The 7,244-nt window shown below is 44.4% G+C and overlaps 11 non-coding genes across 11 annotated transcripts; all 11 read left to right on the forward strand.

Annotated features, from left to right (window-relative positions):
- The first annotated feature begins 442 nt into the window (after positions 1–442).
- LOC130399324 (5S ribosomal RNA) lies at positions 443–561 on the forward strand. The gene has a single exon (XR_008901840.1). It is a non-coding gene; the product is annotated as a 5S ribosomal RNA (ribosomal RNA).
- A 529-nt stretch (positions 562–1,090) lies between these two features.
- LOC130399325 (5S ribosomal RNA) lies at positions 1,091–1,209 on the forward strand. The gene has a single exon (XR_008901841.1). It is a non-coding gene; the product is annotated as a 5S ribosomal RNA (ribosomal RNA).
- A 529-nt stretch (positions 1,210–1,738) lies between these two features.
- On the forward strand, positions 1,739–1,857 carry LOC130399326 (5S ribosomal RNA). Its single transcript, XR_008901842.1, has one exon. It is a non-coding gene; the product is annotated as a 5S ribosomal RNA (ribosomal RNA).
- Positions 1,858–2,386: 529 nt separating this feature from the next.
- Positions 2,387–2,505, forward strand: LOC130399327 (5S ribosomal RNA). Its single transcript, XR_008901843.1, has one exon. It is a non-coding gene; the product is annotated as a 5S ribosomal RNA (ribosomal RNA).
- Positions 2,506–3,034: 529 nt separating this feature from the next.
- LOC130399329 (5S ribosomal RNA) lies at positions 3,035–3,153 on the forward strand. Its single transcript, XR_008901845.1, has one exon. It is a non-coding gene; the product is annotated as a 5S ribosomal RNA (ribosomal RNA).
- Positions 3,154–3,682: 529 nt separating this feature from the next.
- LOC130399330 (5S ribosomal RNA) lies at positions 3,683–3,801 on the forward strand. The gene has a single exon (XR_008901846.1). It is a non-coding gene; the product is annotated as a 5S ribosomal RNA (ribosomal RNA).
- Positions 3,802–4,330: 529 nt separating this feature from the next.
- LOC130400608 (5S ribosomal RNA) lies at positions 4,331–4,449 on the forward strand. The gene has a single exon (XR_008903086.1). It is a non-coding gene; the product is annotated as a 5S ribosomal RNA (ribosomal RNA).
- Positions 4,450–4,977: 528 nt separating this feature from the next.
- Positions 4,978–5,097, forward strand: LOC130394285 (5S ribosomal RNA). Its single transcript, XR_008897458.1, has one exon. It is a non-coding gene; the product is annotated as a 5S ribosomal RNA (ribosomal RNA).
- Positions 5,098–5,615: 518 nt separating this feature from the next.
- LOC130399526 (5S ribosomal RNA) lies at positions 5,616–5,734 on the forward strand. The gene has a single exon (XR_008902032.1). It is a non-coding gene; the product is annotated as a 5S ribosomal RNA (ribosomal RNA).
- Positions 5,735–6,262: 528 nt separating this feature from the next.
- Positions 6,263–6,382, forward strand: LOC130394101 (5S ribosomal RNA). Its single transcript, XR_008897292.1, has one exon. It is a non-coding gene; the product is annotated as a 5S ribosomal RNA (ribosomal RNA).
- A 526-nt stretch (positions 6,383–6,908) lies between these two features.
- On the forward strand, positions 6,909–7,027 carry LOC130395420 (5S ribosomal RNA). The gene has a single exon (XR_008898478.1). It is a non-coding gene; the product is annotated as a 5S ribosomal RNA (ribosomal RNA).
- Positions 7,028–7,244: the final 217 nt, after the last annotated feature.

Consider the following 7,244-nt stretch of genomic DNA (forward strand, 5'->3'; position numbering starts at 1 on the left):
TTAAGCAACATACAAAAACTGACAACGTCTCTCAAAACTATTTTTGTGAAACATGAGGACAGTATAGTGATACTGCCAGCAGGGAGCACCAGAGAGCTGAACCGACAGTTGTACATTTCTTAAACTTTCACCAACACAAACACGCACGCTCACTTCAGATCATGGGAGGACGTCAAAAAATCACCACCCATTCTCTGACACTTTAACCGTTAACCTTGGTTCAAACATTTAACATCACACGCACACGCAGTGTATTTCAGATAATTAATGAATTCAGATGTCACAATGATCGTTTACATGGATAAGGAGTCCTACTGAATCAATTACTGCCGTTTATATCTAACTAATGATTGTTTTTGTAAAAGTGTAACGTCGAGCCTCAGCAGCTTTCTCACTCCTTATGTGCTACTGTATAAAACCTGGTTTTGCGCCTGCACTAATTGCTTACGGCCATACCACCCTGAACACGCCCGATCTCGTCTGATCTCGGAAGCTAAGCAGGGTCGGGCCTGGTTAGTACTTGGATGGGAGACCGCCTGGGAATACCAGGTGCTGTAAGCTTTTTCTTTTTCAACTCGAGCTCATTGACTCCGTGGCCTACCGTGGCGTACCGTGACCTGATGTTTACTGCCAACCGCTTTGGAGGATTTAAGCAACATACAAAAACTGACAACGTCTCTCAAAACTATTTTTGTGAAACATGAGGACAGTATAGTGATACTGCCAGCAGGGAGCACCAGAGAGCTGAACCGACAGTTGTACATTTCTTAAACTTTCACCAACACAAACACGCACGCTCACTTCAGATCATGGGAGGACGTCAAAAAATCACCACCCATTCTCTGACACTTTAACCGTTAACCTTGGTTCAAACATTTAACATCACACGCACACGCAGTGTATTTCAGATAATTAATGAATTCAGATGTCACAATGATCGTTTACATGGATAAGGAGTCCTACTGAATCAATTACTGCCGTTTATATCTAACTAATGATTGTTTTTGTAAAAGTGTAACGTCGAGCCTCAGCAGCTTTCTCACTCCTTATGTGCTACTGTATAAAACCTGGTTTTGCGCCTGCACTAATTGCTTACGGCCATACCACCCTGAACACGCCCGATCTCGTCTGATCTCGGAAGCTAAGCAGGGTCGGGCCTGGTTAGTACTTGGATGGGAGACCGCCTGGGAATACCAGGTGCTGTAAGCTTTTTCTTTTTCAACTCGAGCTCATTGACTCCGTGGCCTACCGTGGCGTACCGTGACCTGATGTTTACTGCCAACCGCTTTGGAGGATTTAAGCAACATACAAAAACTGACAACGTCTCTCAAAACTATTTTTGTGAAACATGAGGACAGTATAGTGATACTGCCAGCAGGGAGCACCAGAGAGCTGAACCGACAGTTGTACATTTCTTAAACTTTCACCAACACAAACACGCACGCTCACTTCAGATCATGGGAGGACGTCAAAAAATCACCACCCATTCTCTGACACTTTAACCGTTAACCTTGGTTCAAACATTTAACATCACACGCACACGCAGTGTATTTCAGATAATTAATGAATTCAGATGTCACAATGATCGTTTACATGGATAAGGAGTCCTACTGAATCAATTACTGCCGTTTATATCTAACTAATGATTGTTTTTGTAAAAGTGTAACGTCGAGCCTCAGCAGCTTTCTCACTCCTTATGTGCTACTGTATAAAACCTGGTTTTGCGCCTGCACTAATTGCTTACGGCCATACCACCCTGAACACGCCCGATCTCGTCTGATCTCGGAAGCTAAGCAGGGTCGGGCCTGGTTAGTACTTGGATGGGAGACCGCCTGGGAATACCAGGTGCTGTAAGCTTTTTCTTTTTCAACTCGAGCTCATTGACTCCGTGGCCTACCGTGGCGTACCGTGACCTGATGTTTACTGCCAACCGCTTTGGAGGATTTAAGCAACATACAAAAACTGACAACGTCTCTCAAAACTATTTTTGTGAAACATGAGGACAGTATAGTGATACTGCCAGCAGGGAGCACCAGAGAGCTGAACCGACAGTTGTACATTTCTTAAACTTTCACCAACACAAACACGCACGCTCACTTCAGATCATGGGAGGACGTCAAAAAATCACCACCCATTCTCTGACACTTTAACCGTTAACCTTGGTTCAAACATTTAACATCACACGCACACGCAGTGTATTTCAGATAATTAATGAATTCAGATGTCACAATGATCGTTTACATGGATAAGGAGTCCTACTGAATCAATTACTGCCGTTTATATCTAACTAATGATTGTTTTTGTAAGAGTGTAACGTCGAGCCTCAGCAGCTTTCTCACTCCTTATGTGCTACTGTATAAAACCTGGTTTTGCGCCTGCACTAATTGCTTACGGCCATACCACCCTGAACACGCCCGATCTCGTCTGATCTCGGAAGCTAAGCAGGGTCGGGCCTGGTTAGTACTTGGATGGGAGACCGCCTGGGAATACCAGGTGCTGTAAGCTTTTTCTTTTTCAACTCGAGCTCATTGACTCCGTGGCCTACCGTGGCGTACCGTGACCTGATGTTTACTGCCAACCGCTTTGGAGGATTTAAGCAACATACAAAAACTGACAACGTCTCTCAAAACTATTTTTGTGAAACATGAGGACAGTATAGTGATACTGCCAGCAGGGAGCACCAGAGAGCTGAACCGACAGTTGTACATTTCTTAAACTTTCACCAACACAAACACGCACGCTCACTTCAGATCATGGGAGGACGTCAAAAAATCACCACCCATTCTCTGACACTTTAACCGTTAACCTTGGTTCAAACATTTAACATCACACGCACACGCAGTGTATTTCAGATAATTAATGAATTCAGATGTCACAATGATCGTTTACATGGATAAGGAGTCCTACTGAATCAATTACTGCCGTTTATATCTAACTAATGATTGTTTTTGTAAGAGTGTAACGTCGAGCCTCAGCAGCTTTCTCACTCCTTATGTGCTACTGTATAAAACCTGGTTTTGCGCCTGCACTAATTGCTTACGGCCATACCACCCTGAACACGCCCGATCTCGTCTGATCTCGGAAGCTAAGCAGGGTCGGGCCTGGTTAGTACTTGGATGGGAGACCGCCTGGGAATACCAGGTGCTGTAAGCTTTTTCTTTTTCAACTCGAGCTCATTGACTCCGTGGCCTACCGTGGCGTACCGTGACCTGATGTTTACTGCCAACCGCTTTGGAGGATTTAAGCAACATACAAAAACTGACAACGTCTCTCAAAACTATTTTTGTGAAACATGAGGACAGTATAGTGATACTGCCAGCAGGGAGCACCAGAGAGCTGAACCGACAGTTGTACATTTCTTAAACTTTCACCAACACAAACACGCACGCTCACTTCAGATCATGGGAGGACGTCAAAAAATCACCACCCATTCTCTGACACTTTAACCGTTAACCTTGGTTCAAACATTTAACATCACACGCACACGCAGTGTATTTCAGATAATTAATGAATTCAGATGTCACAATGATCGTTTACATGGATAAGGAGTCCTACTGAATCAATTACTGCCGTTTATATCTAACTAATGATTGTTTTTGTAAGAGTGTAACGTCGAGCCTCAGCAGCTTTCTCACTCCTTATGTGCTACTGTATAAAACCTGGTTTTGCGCCTGCACTAATTGCTTACGGCCATACCACCCTGAACACGCCCGATCTCGTCTGATCTCGGAAGCTAAGCAGGGTCGGGCCTGGTTAGTACTTGGATGGGAGACCGCCTGGGAATACCAGGTGCTGTAAGCTTTTTCTTTTTCAACTCGAGCTCATTGACTCCGTGGCCTACCGTGGCGTACCGTGACCTGATGTTTACTGCCAACCGCTTTGGAGGATTTAAGCAACATACAAAAACTGACAACGTCTCTCAAAACTATTTTTGTGAAACATGAGGACAGTATAGTGATACTGCCAGCAGGGAGCACCAGAGAGCTGAACCGACAGTTGTACATTTCTTAAACTTTCACCAACACAAACACGCACGCTCACTTCAGATCATGGGAGGACGTCAAAAAATCACCACCCATTCTCTGACACTTTAACCGTTAACCTTGGTTCAAACATTTAACATCACACGCACACGCAGTGTATTTCAGATAATTAATGAATTCAGATGTCACAATGATCGTTTACATGGATAAGGAGTCCTACTGAATCAATTACTGCCGTTTATATCTAACTAATGATTGTTTTTGTAAAAGTGTAACGTCGAGCCTCAGCAGCTTTCTCACTCCTTATGTGCTACTGTATAAAACCTGGTTTTGCGCCTGCACTAATTGCTTACGGCCATACCACCCTGAACACGCCCGATCTCGTCTGATCTCTGAAGCTAAGCAGGGTCGGGCCTGGTTAGTACTTGGATGGGAGACCGCCTGGGAATACCAGGTGCTGTAAGCTTTTTCTTTTTCAACTCGAGCTCATTGACTCCGTGGCCTACCGTGGCGTACCGTGACCTGATGTTTACTGCCAACCGCTTTGGAGGATTTAAGCAACATACAAAAACTGACAACGTCTCTCAAAACTATTTTTGTGAAACATGAGGACAGTATAGTGATACTGCCAGCAGGGAGCACCAGAGAGCTGAACCGACAGTTGTACATTTCTTAAACTTTCACCAACACAAACACGCACGCTCACTTCAGATCATGGGAGGACGTCAAAAAATCACCACCCATTCTCTGACACTTTAACCGTTAACCTTGGTTCAAAATATTAACATCACACGCACACGCAGTGTATTTCAGATAATTAATGAATTCAGATGTCACAATGATCGTTTACATGGATAAGGAGTCCTACTGAATCAATTACTGCCGTTTATATCTAACTAATGATTGTTTTTGTAAAGTGTAACGTCGAGCCTCAGCAGCTTTCTCACTCCTTATGTGCTACTGTATAAAACCTGGTTTTGCGCCTGCACTAATTGCTTACGGCCATACCACCCTGAACACGCCCGATCTCGTCTGATCTCGGAAGCTAAGCAGGGTCGGGCCTGGTTAGTAACTTGGATGGGAGACCGCCTGGGAATACCAGGTGCTGTAAGCTTTTTCTTTTTCAACTCGAGCTCATTGACTCCGTGGCGTACCGTGACCTGATGTTTACTGCCAACCGCTTTGGAGGATTTAAGCAACATACAAAAACTGACAACGTCTCTCAAAACTATTTTTGTGAAACATGAGGACAGTATAGTGATACTGCCAGCAGGGAGCACCAGAGAGCTGAACCGACAGTTGTACATTTCTTAAACTTTCACCAACACAAACACGCACGCTCACTTCAGATCATGGGAGGACGTCAAAAATCACCACCCATTCTCTGACACTTTAACCGTTAACCTTGGTTCAAACATTTAACATCACACGCACACGCAGTGTATTTCAGATAATTAATGAATTCAGATGTCACAATGATCGTTTACATGGATAAGGAGTCCTACTGAATCAATTACTGCCGTTTATATCTAACTAATGATTGTTTTTGTAAAAGTGTAACGTCGAGCCTCAGCAGCTTTCTCACTCCTTATGTGCTACTGTATAAAACCTGGTTTTGCGCCTGCACTAATTGCTTACGGCCATACCACCCTGAACACGCCCGATCTCGTCTGATCTCGGAAGCTAAGCAGGGTCGGGCCCGGTTAGTACTTGGATGGGAGACCGCCTGGGAATACCAGGTGCTGTAAGCTTTTTCTTTTTCAACTCGAGCTCATTGACTCCGTGGCCTACCGTGGCGTACCGTGACCTGATGTTTACTGCCAACCGCTTTGGAGGATTTAAGCAACATACAAAAACTGACAACGTCTCTCAAAACTATTTTTGTGAAACATGAGGACAGTATAGTGATACTGCCAGCAGGGAGCACCAGAGAGCTGAACCGACAGTTGTACATTTCTTAAACTTTCACCAACACAAACACGCACGCTCACTTCAGATCATGGGAGGACGTCAAAAAATCACCACCCATTCTCTGACACTTTAACCGTTAACCTTGGTTCAAACATTTAACATCACACGCACACGCAGTGTATTTCAGATAATTAATGAATTCAGATGTCACAATGATCGTTTACATGGATAAGGAGTCCTACTGAATCAATTACTGCCGTTTATATCTAACTAATGATTGTTTTTGTAAAGTGTAACGTCGAGCCTCAGCAGCTTTCTCACTCCTTATGTGCTACTGTATAAAACCTGGTTTTGCGCCTGCACTAATTGCTTACGGCCATACCACCCTGAACACGCCCGATCTCGTCTGATCTCGGAAGCTAAGCAGGGTCGGGCCTGGTTAGTACTTGGATGGGAGGACCGCCTGGGAATACCAGGTGCTGTAAGCTTTTTCTTTTTCAACTCGAGCTCATTGACTCCGTGGCCTACCGTGGCGTACCGTGACCTGATGTTTACTGCCAACCGCTTTGGAGGATTTAAGCAACATACAAAACTGACAACGTCTCTCAAAACTATTTTTGTGAAACATGAGGACAGTATAGTGATACTGCCAGCAGGGAGCACCAGAGAGCTGAACCGACAGTTGTACATTTCTTAAACTTTCACCAACACAAACACGCACGCTCACTTCAGATCATGGGAGGACGTCAAAAAATCACCACCCATTCTCTGACACTTTAACCGTTAACCTTGGTTCAAACATTTAACATCACACGCACACGCAGTGTATTTCAGATAATTAATGAATTCAGATGTCACAATGATCGTTTACATGGATAAGGAGTCCTACTGAATCAATTACTGCCGTTTATATCTAACTAATGATTGTTTTTGTAAAGTGTAACGTCGAGCCTCAGCAGCTTTCTCACTCCTTATGTGCTACTGTATAAAACTGGTTTTGCGCCTGCACTAATTGCTTACGGCCATACCACCCTGAACACGCCGATCTCGTCTGATCTCGGAAGCTAAGCAGGGTCGGGCCCTGGTTAGTACTTGGATGGGAGACCGCCTGGGAATACCAGGTGCTGTAAGCATTTTCTTTTTCAACTCGAGCTCATTGACTCCGTGGCCTACCGTGGCGTACCGTGACCTGATGTTTACTGCCAACCGCTTTGGAGGATTTTAAGCAACATACAAAAACTGACAACGTCTCTCAAAACTATTTTTGTGAAACATGAGGACAGTATAGTGATACTGCCAGCAGGGAGCACCAGAGAGCTGAACCGACAGTTGTACATTTCTTAAACTTTC

This window comes from Gadus chalcogrammus, chromosome 12, assembly GCF_026213295.1.
Source record: "Gadus chalcogrammus isolate NIFS_2021 chromosome 12, NIFS_Gcha_1.0, whole genome shotgun sequence".
In the NCBI taxonomy this organism is placed as follows: domain Eukaryota; kingdom Metazoa; phylum Chordata; class Actinopteri; order Gadiformes; family Gadidae; genus Gadus; species Gadus chalcogrammus.